At 47.3% G+C, this 12,894-nt stretch overlaps 1 protein-coding gene across 13 annotated transcripts in view; it reads left to right on the top strand.

Moving 5' to 3' along the window:
* Positions 1–12,894, top strand: part of FAM110B (family with sequence similarity 110 member B) — a 147,267-nt gene that overhangs the window by 6,968 nt on the left and 127,405 nt on the right. For 3 of the 13 annotated variants that reach the window (XM_086695389.1, XM_086695392.1, XM_086695385.1), the window contains exon 2: positions 11,790–11,888. The exons of the other annotated variants lie outside the window; for them this stretch is intronic. The gene's annotated coding sequence lies outside the window, so the exon portion shown is untranslated. The remainder of the gene's footprint in view (positions 1–11,789; positions 11,889–12,894) is intronic. 13 annotated transcript variants of the gene reach the window in all.

Raw genomic sequence — 12,894 nt, 5'->3', positions numbered from 1 at the left:
CATAGATTCTTTTGCCCCCAGATGCACAACAGACTGTTAGTGTCAGAGATAAAGGAAATTGGGACGGCCCGGATTCGTCAGATTCAAGGGGAGTCACAGACGCTGTGTGCACATTCGAAACGGGGTGGCAGAGCCCTTGGGAATCACAAGCTTTATTTCTGTTACACTGGGAGCAAGGCAGGGTGAGGGCAGGGTGAGGGCTCGGTCAGGGCCATGCGGATTCCAGGCCAGACACTTAGCTGTAAGCCAGCAAGTGGTGGAGCCCATGACCGACAGACGGAGACGAGGTTTTATAGTTGAGTTTTTCTGGGTGCGGAGATCGGCTCTGTGTGAACTTGAGCGAGTTGTGGAGGCTTCTGGAACCTCAGTTTCCTGATCTGTAAAACGGGGATAACTTATAGCATCGGATTGCCGTGAGGGTTAAGTAAGATGATGCTGCCCAATGCCTGGTGCTCCACAGAGATGAGTTGCTGTTACGTGTTACTGTCTCGTAGATTTCGTGCCTTTTTCCATCTGTCTCTTTTTTAAATGTTTATTCATTTATTTGAGAGAGAGAAAGAGAACGTGGGGCAGGGGGGAGAAAGAGAGAGAGAGAATCCCAAGCAGGCTTTACTCCATCAGTGCAGAGCCGGGGCGGGGGTGGGGCGGTGTCAGACTCATGAACCATCGAGATCTTGACCTGAGCCAAAATCGAGAGTCAGACGCCGAACCGACTGAGCCACCCAGGCGCCCCCGTCCATCGCTCTTGTATGTTCTCATCACACGGGTCACAGGACGAGAGTCACGTTTCCAGAGACTCACGCTGACGCTGAAGCTGAGGTCGCCTCTTCTCCGACCACCCTTCTTTCCCTCTTTCCCATCATCCTGCCGCATTTTCTGCCCAGCCCTCATGCCTCGCTGAAATTGTGGGATTTGTTTACATATTGAAAACACAGTTTCCAGGGTGAGAGGGATGCTGTCACGGAAGCTGCTGAATCCACGGAAGCTGCCGAATCTCCTAGTTGGCCGGAACCTGTGCCAGGCACCTGGCAGGCTTTCCGACCGGGGTGCGAGCTGAGGAGGTCCTTGCCTGTGGGACCTCGAAGGCCCTAAAGTCTGAGATGCCAGCTTTCAGGCACCTAGTCCCTCTGTAAAAACCACAAGAGCAAACACGATAGAGAGATGCACCCACTGTAAAAATGCAACCAGTGCTTGGGAAACTGTGCTGGCCATTCCAGAAGCCGGCCCTGACGTTGTGGCCACAGCCGTCAGCCTCATAGACCTGCCCGGTCAGCTGCGTGGACTGTGGGCTATCTCCCCTGCTTCTGAGTTATATTCAGTTACTTGTGATGCCCCATCTCATTGCAATGACTTTGGTTGGGGCATTTTCATGTTGTTTGTATTTTGCAAAAGGAAACTATTTGCATATTCTTTTCCAGGCTTTTAATCTTTCACGGTACTTGCTTGTTGATTGCAGTCTTTGGGTGGAGTTTAGTGACTAACATCAAAGGACTTCTTTTCAAATCTCCGTGCAGACACTCCACCGTCGTGGATGTGTGCGCATATTTATTCACATACACGTACAAGCTCTTTCTTCCCTGGCTACCAGGGGGTCATAGCTTCCACAGTGGGTCAGAAACAGACCGTTGGAAACTAGGAACTCAGACGTGCTGAGAAATACCAGTGAATCCTGACAACGCTCTGTGTCTTGACTATGCGGTCAGAACAAGGTGAAATGGGAAAGCTCATTGTCCTCTTGACTGTGAGTTGGGGATTTAAAAAATCCTTTTAATCTGTCCCCTGGCCTGTGCTCATTCCAGTGATCATTCATTGGAATGTTGTGATTTTTCAGAATCAGATGTTATTCTTCCCAATAAATTTTGTTCTTGTGTAGTGACCATGAGAGGAGAAGAGAGATCTTTGTGTCGGTTCTGAATATGGCCGCTCATGGGTGCGATTCCTCGCTTTTGCGGGCTTTGGCCCAACCTGCAGCGCGGATCGGGTGTGTGACCACGTAAACCTTCTCCTAGTGCTTTGGTCAGCGTGGCCACCATCTTTGAAGGGATCAGCTAGCTGTCTAGCAGCTCAGTTATTTAATTTCGTGGAGATTTTATTCTTTTTTTTTTTTTTTAACATTTATTTATTTTTGAGACAGAGAGACACAGAGCATGAACGGGGGAGGGTCAGAGAGAGGGAGACACAGAATCTGAAACAGGCTCCAGGCTCTGAGCGGTCAGCACAGAGCCCGACGCGGGGCTCGAACTCACGGACCGCGAGATCGTGACCTGAGCCGAAGTCGGCCGCTTAACCGACTGAGCCACCCAGGCGCCCTCGTGGAGATTTTATTCTATCTGACTCCTGTTAGCGGATTGAAATGTATAGCTCTTGTAGGGGGAGGAGTTTTCCAGCCACACGCATCTGCATCTCGTGGTAAGTTGAAATACGTATCAACGTGTGTTGTTTGGAAATTGGTTTTACGTGAATATTCCACCGAAGTGATAGGAGTTCATGTGAGGCATTGAACGCGAGGCATTCAGCTGTTGAAAAGCTCTCTCTGCCCTTCGGACCTTTCCCAAAAGGTGTTTAGGGACCGCGAGTTAGCGATTGAGAGACGGCATCACCGAGACCTTGTAAGGTCAGGACACCAAGACGTGATGAGACGTGTTTATACATTTGGTGTCCGAAATACTTGAATATCTTTATTTTAATTTGGACCTTGTATTTTACCAGATGGTGTGTTTTAGTCATGCAGACCTTGTGTTAGTCAGGATCCTCCTGAGAAACAGAATCAAGAGGTTGCTGTCTCTGCCTCTATCCCTATCTCCGTCTCTTTTTAAGGGAGATTTATTATAAGGAAGTGGCTCGTGCGGGTATGGAGGCTGGGAAGTCCCAGATCTGTCACCTGGAGCCTGGAGACCCAGGGGAGCCCATGATGTAAGTTCCAGTGTGAGGGGAGGGCAAGACGATGTCTCAGCTCACAGAGTCTGGCAGCGATCAGATTGTCCCTTCTCCCCTTTTGTGGTATTCAAGCCTTCCACAGACTAGATGAGGCCCACCCGCGTCGGGGGGTGGGGCAGGGAGGGCAGTCTGCTTCACTCAGTGGACAGGTTCAAGTGTTAATCTCACCCAGGAACATCCTTCCAAGCACACTCTTGCTTAACCAAGTGTCTGGGCACCTGGTGGCCCAGTCAGGTTGATGGGTACACTTCTTTAGTCCTCATGCCAGGCCACTGCCTGTTGCAGAAGAATGGAAGTGACCTCAGTGCTGCTTTTGACCTTGTCCGTCCTCTGAAGTGTCTGGGTGCCCGTGCTGAAATTGTCCGTGTGCTTTGCAGATGGCGTCCCGTGTACCCCAGCGATGCCTACGTGACATGGGGGACGCACCATCAATGAAGCAAAGGTTCATCTTTTTATTTTAGGAGGAAAAGAAAGCTTAGCAAACGTTCATCTTTTTATTTTATTTTATTTTTATTTTTATTTTAGCTTCATCACGTTTTCTTTTTTCCATCACTTTTCAGCCCCTCTATCCCGTCTTGGAACAGAAAGTCATATAAAGGGAATATGATGTCAGCAGGCATTTTTTCCCCTTGCATTTTGATAAGTGAAGAAGCAAAACTCCTGTAAGAGAGTCCCCTCTCCCAATAAAAGGGTAAATTCCTCAAACCTGACATAGCAAACGTAGTCGCAAACAAGACAACTTTTGTCTGTGCTCATAGATTTTTAATCGATTAGTCGATGCTTTGTGGTCTAATGAAATGACAACGTAGGAATCATGAAAAGCTTGTCTTCGGAAAGGGGTGAATTCTTTCCCCTGCATCTGAGCTGACGCTGACATCAGGAATGTGCCCCGTGAGGGAGAGAGGCCTTCAGATGGATGGTTCTTGGCAGCTCATGTGTAGCATCTTAATACTGAAGTTAGGACCCTGGTCCCCTTTGACATCCTCTCTGTCCCTGAGTCTGAAATATCTCTCCTGCTTGCCCGTCTTGGCATTCTTTTTTTTTTAAGTGTATTTATTTTGAGAGAAGGAGAAAGAGAGCATGAGCAAGTGGGGGAGGGGCAGAGAGAGAGAGGGAGAGAGAGAATCGCAAGCAGGCTCCACACTGTCAGCATGGGCTCATCCCATGACCTTGAGATCATGACCTGAGCCGGGTCAGAGAGTAGGATGCTTAAGTGACTGAGCCCCCTGCCTGTCTGTATTCTCGGTGCATCTTCCACCTTAGTCCATTCCTTGGCCATCTTCTCCTTTCTGTTTCATGGCCCTGCCCTGAACCTTCTTCCCTTTCCTGCCTCTCTTGTACCATCTCCAACATTAGCCGAGGTATCCGTCTATCACCTTGTTCACCTGCTCCAAGCCCGGACCGCATGCTCAAAACAAAGTCTTATTAACATGCCATTCCTGTTCTTCCCAGTGTGGCTCCCGTGTGCCTCTGGCATCTCTCTGCATTGCACCTGCTGTTTCTTCTGCCTCGGGCGCCCCTTCGCCTCCGCTCTGCTTCATGCAATCCTGGCCACCCTAAAAGGCTTCTGTCATGTCTCCTCTTTAATTATTTTCCCTGACCACATATGGTCTGAATGAAAAAGGGCAGAAGAAACAATCGTGTTTTTTTATGATGTTTAAATAACTTGAACGCAAGGGCATAAATGTAGATCTCTGCCTCGTGACTTATTCTTGTGAATATCTGCTTCAGCCTTAAGCTACCTGAGTGGTTTTGCATCTCAAGATTGAGGTGAATGATTTCTCAGATGCCGAAGGAGTTGGCGGCTGAAATCAAGGCATTACTCTTGGTAATAATCCCAAGAGATCACGGAGAAGACGAGACATGACAGAATCGAGATAAATGCCCTGGTTTTTCAGAAAGTGACAAGAGATTCCAGACCCACACTGTCCAGTACGGTGGCCACCCATGACTCAAGAGCACTGGCTCTGTGGCTAGCATGACTTCAGATATCCTGCAGGTGTGATGTCTCAGGTTTTGCAGATTTCGTTTGAAAACAGAATGCAAAATCCCTCATTAATATTTTTCATATTACAAGTTGAAATGATATTTTGGATTGATTGAGTTGAATAAAATATGCTGTCAAAATTAATTTCATCTTCTTCTTTTTAATGTTTAATATACCTACCAAGAGGATTTGAAATGACATATATGGTTCACATCTGTGGCTTGCATTATATTTCCATGGGAGGATGCCGTTCTAGACGCTACAATTCAATTATTTTACTCCCTATCCTTGGCAGTGTTCTAAAACATAGTGTTAAGCAGATGGTTGTGTACTCGCAGGGAAGGAAATAGTCATAACTGAAAGCAAGAATCGTTTCACAAAGAACAAATCATGCCAAGCTAACCTCATTTTTTTTTTTCATAAGGTTACTAGCCTAGAAGATCGGAATGATTCTGTATATTTCTATTTGGCTTTCTGTAAAAACATTTGAAACATCTCCGCTGATCAGCTCGAGAGCAACATGGAGCCCATAGAATCGTGGTTGATTGCGTGGCTGTGTCTGTAGCTGGTTGAACTCGGTTCTCGGAATATCTTGTATTGATTGTGGTGTCAGGAACAGGTGGGGATGCTCTCAGGCTTCCCGTAGAGCTTGTTCCATTTGGGGGACACAAGAGAACATAAACGAAGGTCGTCTGCGAAGAGGTCAAGTTTGACCAGGCCTGAAAGGAGGCATGCCACACCAGCCACGTTCTGCCGAATGGTCTGGATCCCATTCAGCGAACACATTTATTGAGTTTATATGTGCTCACGGCGCTCCGTTGAGTGCTGAGAATAAAAATTAATAATACACCGTCCCTAATCTCAAAATTTCCTCTGGCGAGAAAGAAAACCTCCAATAAAGTCGCACACTCGCTGGTAACACATCGGTAGAGGCATGTGTGTGTAGGCACCTCACCTCGGCGGCCCCAGAGAATGGCGTAGTATTAATTGGTTTGAAACTAAAATCGTTATCCTTAATGCCTCATATCTAACATATATGGCACCTTCATTTATGAGATGGTTTTTTTTCCCTAATTGGTTTTATTTATATCCTTCCAGCTTTACTGAATTACCATTGACAAAGAAAAATCATACATAGGATATACAGCGTGAAGTTTTGGCGTATGTATGCATTATGAAATGGTGGCCACAGTTAAGCTAAGTAACACATCCACTACCTCACGGAGTTACCTTGTGTGTGTGTGTGTGTGTGTGTGTGTGTGTGTGTGTGTGTGTGTGTGTTTGTGTTCGCACGCGCACGTGTGTGTGGCGAGAACATTTAAGATCTACCCTCTTAGCAAATTTCAAGTAGACATCCGGGTTCACCGGGCCCATGTACTAGAGTGGGTCCTTCAAAACTGTTACTTCTCAAAGAACATTCTGGCTTTGCTCGCTAGGGACAGAAGCGCGTAATTGTGCCTTCTGTCCGGGCTTTTGGGACTTCCGTTGAAAATTATGAACCGACTGAGCTCTTAACAATCCAAGAGGCTTATTTGTTGGGGAAGATTCTTCCACGATTTACGGAGCCCCTCCACTGCTTTGCTTTTGTCAACTTTGACCTTCCACGTAGGTGGCGCTAGGCAGCATTTGGGTGGCCAGGAGTTATCTTGGATCCTTTTAGAATCATCTTCCTGACAGCGTGGCCCTCTTGTCCCTCCTGCCCTCTGTTTGGGTTGAAGACTATTCCAGAGGTGGCCATGACATCTCCCTCTGTGTTTTGGTGGACATGTCAGTAAGTAGCTGTTGCACTGCTATCAGCCGGGGTGTTCTACACTTTACACACTTGAAAATGTGTCAGAAACACGTGAGGCAAATAATTTGATCAGAAACAATAAACTTGAAGCAAAATTTAAGCTCACCTATAGCGGCTTAGTAGGAAACTATGCGTAGTGTTTCTCTGTCTTGACCAGTTTCTGTGCTTTAATTTTCTCTAGTTTCTTAAACTACCTGGTTCCCTCTGATGACAATTTTTCTTAAAGGTATCTCACATCTTTTGTGAAAGAAGGCAGGATTCACGGTAAAACCAGAAGAGTTCTTAATGTGATTTTTGGTCTATAAGTTGGTTGTTGAAAATCCTTTGTATTCGGAAGGTAGGAGTTACCTACGTGACCTTGTTGAAACTTGCGTACTAAATATTTACATTGGGGCGGTCAGGTGTTTAATTCTTTACCTTTTGTGGGTGTGAAAAATATTTAGAGGTCATTTCTTTTTTCCCATCCCCAATTACAAGTTTTATGGAGTCCTGTTGGCAGAAAATTTCTTCCAACTTAATTGCCTCTTGGGTAGAACATCTCAAAGGGGGGTTTGGCGATGTCTCTGGGCCACGAGCAGTGCATTCTCTGGGAGGGTGTGGTGACGGGAGCGTGAGGCAGGCATACCCTTGGGATCCTGTGCCTTGGGGGGGGGGGGGCTGCTGGCGGTCACCTGAGGTTACCCATTTCTTCTGACAACAACACTGCTGTGTTGGTATTACTGTGGTCCCGCCTACAGGGACACTGGGGCCAAAAGGTAGCACCAGTGGCATCTTCAAGTCACTGGGGAGTGGAAAAGCTGGTATAGAGCATATACTCAGTGGGCAGAAGGAGGCATTCCCCCTGCCCCCCCTCCCCCCCAGCCCGCTCTTCCCTTTCCCGGGGTCGCGTGTCTCATTTCCCTGAGGTGGCAAGGTAGAGTGAGCATTCCCACATTTGCCTTCTCGGGCAGGTGCCTCCCTGCCTGGAGCTGTTCTCAGAGCTCCTGCATTTCACCGTCCCCTGGGATGTCCCTTCTGCCAACCCTGCTTCCCCCCCAGGCTCGAGAGGGATTGTTGGTGACCCTCTGATGGGTTTTCCTGGAGCATCTTCCCACCCAGACAGGCTGTTTTGGAATTAGATAGGTTGCAACTGAGACTGACTGGGCTTTACTTAAAGATTTCTTTCGGGGCGCCTGGGTGGCGCAGTCGGTTAAGCGTCCGACTTCAGCCAGGTCACGATCTCGCGGTCCGTGAGTTCGAGCCCCGCGTCAGGCTCTGGGCTGATGGCTCAGAGCCTGGAGCCTGTTTCCGATTCTGTGTCTCCCTCTCTCTCTGCCCCTCCCCCATTCATGCTCTGTCTCTCTCTGTCCCAAAAAAATAAATAAACGTTGAAAAAAAAAATTTTTTTTAAAAATAAAAAAAAAAAAAAAAAAGATTTCTTTCAGTACCACAAATGAAGGCGAATACCTGGGGTTCCAGAATCTTTACCTATGTATATCAAACATGAAATATAACAGCAAGTGCGGAGGCCAGTGTAAGAGGATGGGGGAGGGGGTTGGGATATCCCAATGGCCGTCCCCCGACCCGCACGTCTCGTCGGATGGAGATGGGCTACTCTCCTGTCCAGACGCCCAGCCCGGCACATTTCTGGGCTCAGCACACAGTAGTTGACTATACTCGAAAAGCCTCTGTGGGGTGGAGGGATTAGTGACCGCATGCTCTGCCGATTGCCCAGCCAAGACCCACAGGGGAAAGTGATACGGAGGCGGGTTTCAACTTAATGAAGGTCACAGCTGACCCAGATCGGAATGGGCTGCCATATCAAGTGGACTTGCCGTTGTTGGGATGGGGAAGTGGGGGTTCAGAGGGAGCTGGGCAGTGGGCTTTCTGTCCCCTGCGCTGAGACCCAGGTTGTTTTCATCCTGACTTCCCAGCTTCACCCACAACCCCCATGGCTGTCGCCATTTCTAGCGGCATCTTTTTGACTTCTCATTTTGGGTTTATTTCATGATGCCTCGCAAGCTGAATCTGCTCCACGGTAGACTTAACAGAATCTATTCAGGGCACTCTCTCAGGGGCCCGGTGTTGGAAAATAAGGTCACGTCTCTCTTTAACACCAAAGGAAACTGATAACTGCTTGTAAGCAGAGTAGGAGAGGGGCAAAGCGGCTGGCCTTCAGTTTGGGGCATCTGTCACCGTGCTGGAAACGAGACTGGAGCTTGTGTCTCCTGGGATCAGGGATTTTCTGGGCATCAAGATCCCAGCAGCCGCGGGTGCAGAGTTCTCTTGCCTTCCAATCTCTCTGGCTTGGAAAGTGCCCAAGCAAAACGGGAACTACTGGGGCTGACTTGGCAAAACAGCTCTTCCTCGAAAGGGCCTTCAAGACTGCCGAATCCAGTGATCCACACCGTCGACCCAGTAAGAACATCTGGGATTCTGTAGTGTCCTGGGCTACCTTCTTCGGGTAGGAATTGGGGGGGCACTGTGGACTTTGCTGGTGACAGTGATGCACACAGGTGGCTGTGGGAGCCCTGGATCTGGGTCAGTGGCTCACAGACTCCAAAACAGCAGACTTACCTAGAGGGTTAAATACAGATTGCCAGTCGGCTCCCAGAGTTTCTGATTAACAAGGTCCAGGGAGGACCTGAGAGTTTGCATTTCTTTTTTTTTTTTTTTTTTTTTTTCAACGTTTTTTATTTATTTTTGGGACAGAGAGAGACAGAGCATGAACGGGAGAGGGGCAGAGAGAGAGGGAGACACAGAATCGGAAACAGGCTCCAGGCTCCGAGCCATCAGCCCAGAGCCTGACGCGGGGCTCGAACTCACGGACCGCGAGATCGTGACCTGGCTGAAGTCGGACGCTTAACCGACTGCGCCACCCAGGCGCCCCGAGAGTTTGCATTTCTAACAGGTTCCCTGTGGATGCCGAACTGCTGATCGGGGTGAAATCCTCATTTTAGGGGTGCACCCTGAGAGCCCCCAGGCACAGTAAACTTTGCAGGATCCTGGACAGGAGGGAGGGAGGGAGGCTCATGGAAGGTGGATGTCTTGTGGGAAAATGCCGCAGAGGGCGGAGTTACAGACGTTCTCCCGACAAAGATCTGCCTTATCACAGGCTTTCATTTCTCTTAAGAATCTGAAACAAAGCTCATAATTTTTAATGTAACGCTTCTGCTTAATAAGCTGTGCATATGTATGTTTTCCCCTAACCATTCTGCTTTCGTCTTTAGTCTGTGTGGATACTTACATTTAAAATATCAGTTGAGGGGTTGCCTGGGTGGCTCAGTCCGTTAAGCGTCCGACTCTTGATTTTGGTTCTGATCACGATCTCAGGGTTGTGAGATCAAGCCCCACATCAGGCTTTGCGCTGGGTATGGAACCTGCTGGAGATTCTGTCTCTCTCCCTTCTACCATTCATGCTCTCTCTCTTTCTAAAAAAAAAAAGAAAAAAGAAAAAGAAAAAAAAAATTATCAGTTGAGTTATGATTTGCTTTTCAGAGTACCGTTTATTCAACATTTTTAGACACTTGGGAGCAAGACTATGATAAAACTGTGTATTATTTTAAAATAAAAATAATTAATGGAAATCTGGAACATATTCCGCTTTCATAAAATATTTTTAAACGTAGTGATTCTGAGGTGTTTTCGTTAACATAAAAACTTTGAGCCACAAAAGTGTACTTACTTACTTCCTTAGGTTTAAAAAAATGTTTTTATGACCAAAAAAAAGGCACCTGGATGGCCCAGTCAGTTAAGCGTCTGACTCTTGATTTTGGCTTGGGTCGTGATCTCATGAAATTGAGCCCTGCTTTGGCCTCTGTGCTGACAGCATGGAGCCTGCTTGGGATTCTCTCTCTCTCTCTCTCTCTCTCTCTCTCTCTCTCCCTCTCTCTCCCTCTCTCTCCCTCTCTCTCTCCCCCCACCCCCTCTCCTGTTTATGCGTGTGTGTACGTGCACTCTCTTTTTCAAAATAAATAAATTCAAAAAAATAAAAATAAAAAATATTTTTACAAAATGGTATCCTTTTCTTGGGAGTGTTTTTTTTTTTTTTTTTTTTTTAGCTGATAAATTTGATGTTCTTTATTTTGAAACAGCTAGGCTCTTTTTGTTTTAGGGTACATAAAATTTACACTCTTGGAATAATTTTTCTTATTTCAATAAAAATTAATGTAGATACTATTAACTTGATTAAATTTGGAGGAATATAGTAAAGGTGATTTCTAAATTTACTCTTGGGTCCATAGGTAAAAATGCCTTTCGTGAACTGAAACATGTCTTTTAAAGAGTTACAAGGATTTAAAGTAATGAAATGTGTATTCTATAATTAAAATAAGTCCTATTTGGAAACAAGTGTAATTCAAAGAATATCGAACTATTCCTTATCATATCATTTGACTCATTCTATTTTTACGGCGTAATTATATAGTCGACCCATTTAATCTGAATACCTCACAAAACAGAAACTAGGGTATCTTTTAAACCATTTTAGAATCTGAGAAATCCGATGTCTCTTTGGTGAGTGTGGCCAGAGGGAGCTAGAACATGTATCCTCTGTGGCTCTTTGATGATTTTTTTTTTTTTTTTTTTTTTTTTTATCTATGAAACGGATACTTTTAGATAAATGGGTATACGGAGCAAAAAGAAGCCTAAGAGTTGAAGTGAAATCTGTATTCTCTATCTATCATTACATAAGAAGTGACCACGAAACTTGGTGGCTCAAAAAATGATGTGTCTCATCCTCCCATTTCTGTGGGGGTCTGGGGTGTCTCGGGAAATTGCAGTCAGCGTGTTGCTGGGGCTGTGGCCACTGGGAGCCTGGACGGGGCCTGGAGGAGCTACATCCAGGGGGGCTCAGCTGGGTGCCTGGTGCATTGATGCTGGCTGGCTCTTGGTTGGGTGGGTGGACCTCAGTTCCTCCCCACCTGGGGCCTTTCCTACCCCTGTTTGAACTGTTTCGGTCACAGGTCCAATTCTTGGCCAGGAAGACTGGCTCCCCCCCTCCCCAACTCTCCGCAGTCCCCAGGTTTTTGCCGAGGTGCTCCTTTGCTCCAGGAAGTGCTCTAGGGAGACACCTGCAATGTTCATTGCTTCCAGGCGCGGTGATCGGCATGTGCTAGCCTAAAAGGGAACGTGCCTGGCGAAGTTTTCCTGAGGAAGGTCATCCCCGAGCTGAGTCACATCTACCTCCCTAAGGTAGGTGTTGCGTAGGTGAAGGGATGGGCTGGGGGTGGGGAGCTGGGGGGAGAAATTCAGGAGGGAAATTGCAGCCAGATGCGCCAGACCAAGTCAGGGAACTGAAGCGTGAAACAGCACGGGCCAGTCGGGCATGCTCCAAGCAATTGAGTTTTGCAGCGTAAGCTGAAATGTTTGGGTTGGGGAGGTCGGAGGGATGGAGAAGCCCCGTGTGCCCAGGTAGTGACGTTTGGACTAGCTTCCGAACCGTGCAGCGTGGGCACGTGGTCACGGTACCTGTGCTGCACGTTTTCTCGTTCATTCCTTCAGCAAAGACTTGAGCACCTGTTAGGTTTGAGGCGTGGCACGGCTCCACTTCTGAAAGGTGGAGATGTCTCCATTGTATAGAGGAGAGCCTCGTTGAGGGAGATGAATTGACTTGCCAAGGTCATGTAGCCCGTGACGCGGGGGCTCCGAGTGTCTGTCCGCATCGGTATGAAAACCTGAAGGTACAGATGAGATGCAAACTGGTTTTTTTGTAAGAATCACCTGAGACACATATTTACAGTAAAGATTTCAAGGCCTCGCCTTAGGCTTATTTATTTCTGGGGGAGGGGCCTCGGGTGATGCTTGGCTATTGGTGAAGTCGAGAACCTGGCTTTGCTTTGGGCTTGAACTTTGCACAGTGTGGGTAGGGAAATCGGGAGAGATGTAATTATTGATATGGCTAATTTTAAGTCTACTCTCTTGTTACTTGTGTTCTGTTTATTTGATGGGTTTGTCCTTTCGTTCTGCCTAAGTTTGGATTTATCAAGTATTTTTTATTAAACATCTTTTTTAATGTTTATTTTTGAGACAGAGGGAGACAGAGCATCAGCAGAGGTGGGAAGAGAGAGAGAGGGGAGGCACAGAATCCAAAGCAGACTCAGGCTCTGAGCTGTCAGCACAGAGCCCGACGCGGGGCTGGAACTCACGGACCGTGAGATCATGACCTGAGCCGAAGTCGGACGCCCAACCGACTGAGCCA

Source organism: Puma concolor, chromosome F2 (assembly GCF_028749965.1).
Source record: "Puma concolor isolate L17-30 chromosome F2, mPumCon1.1.hap2, whole genome shotgun sequence".
Classification (NCBI taxonomy): domain Eukaryota; kingdom Metazoa; phylum Chordata; class Mammalia; order Carnivora; family Felidae; genus Puma; species Puma concolor.
The sequence above is the reverse complement of the archived record's forward strand: the minus strand, read 5'-3'. Positions and strand labels throughout refer to the sequence as shown.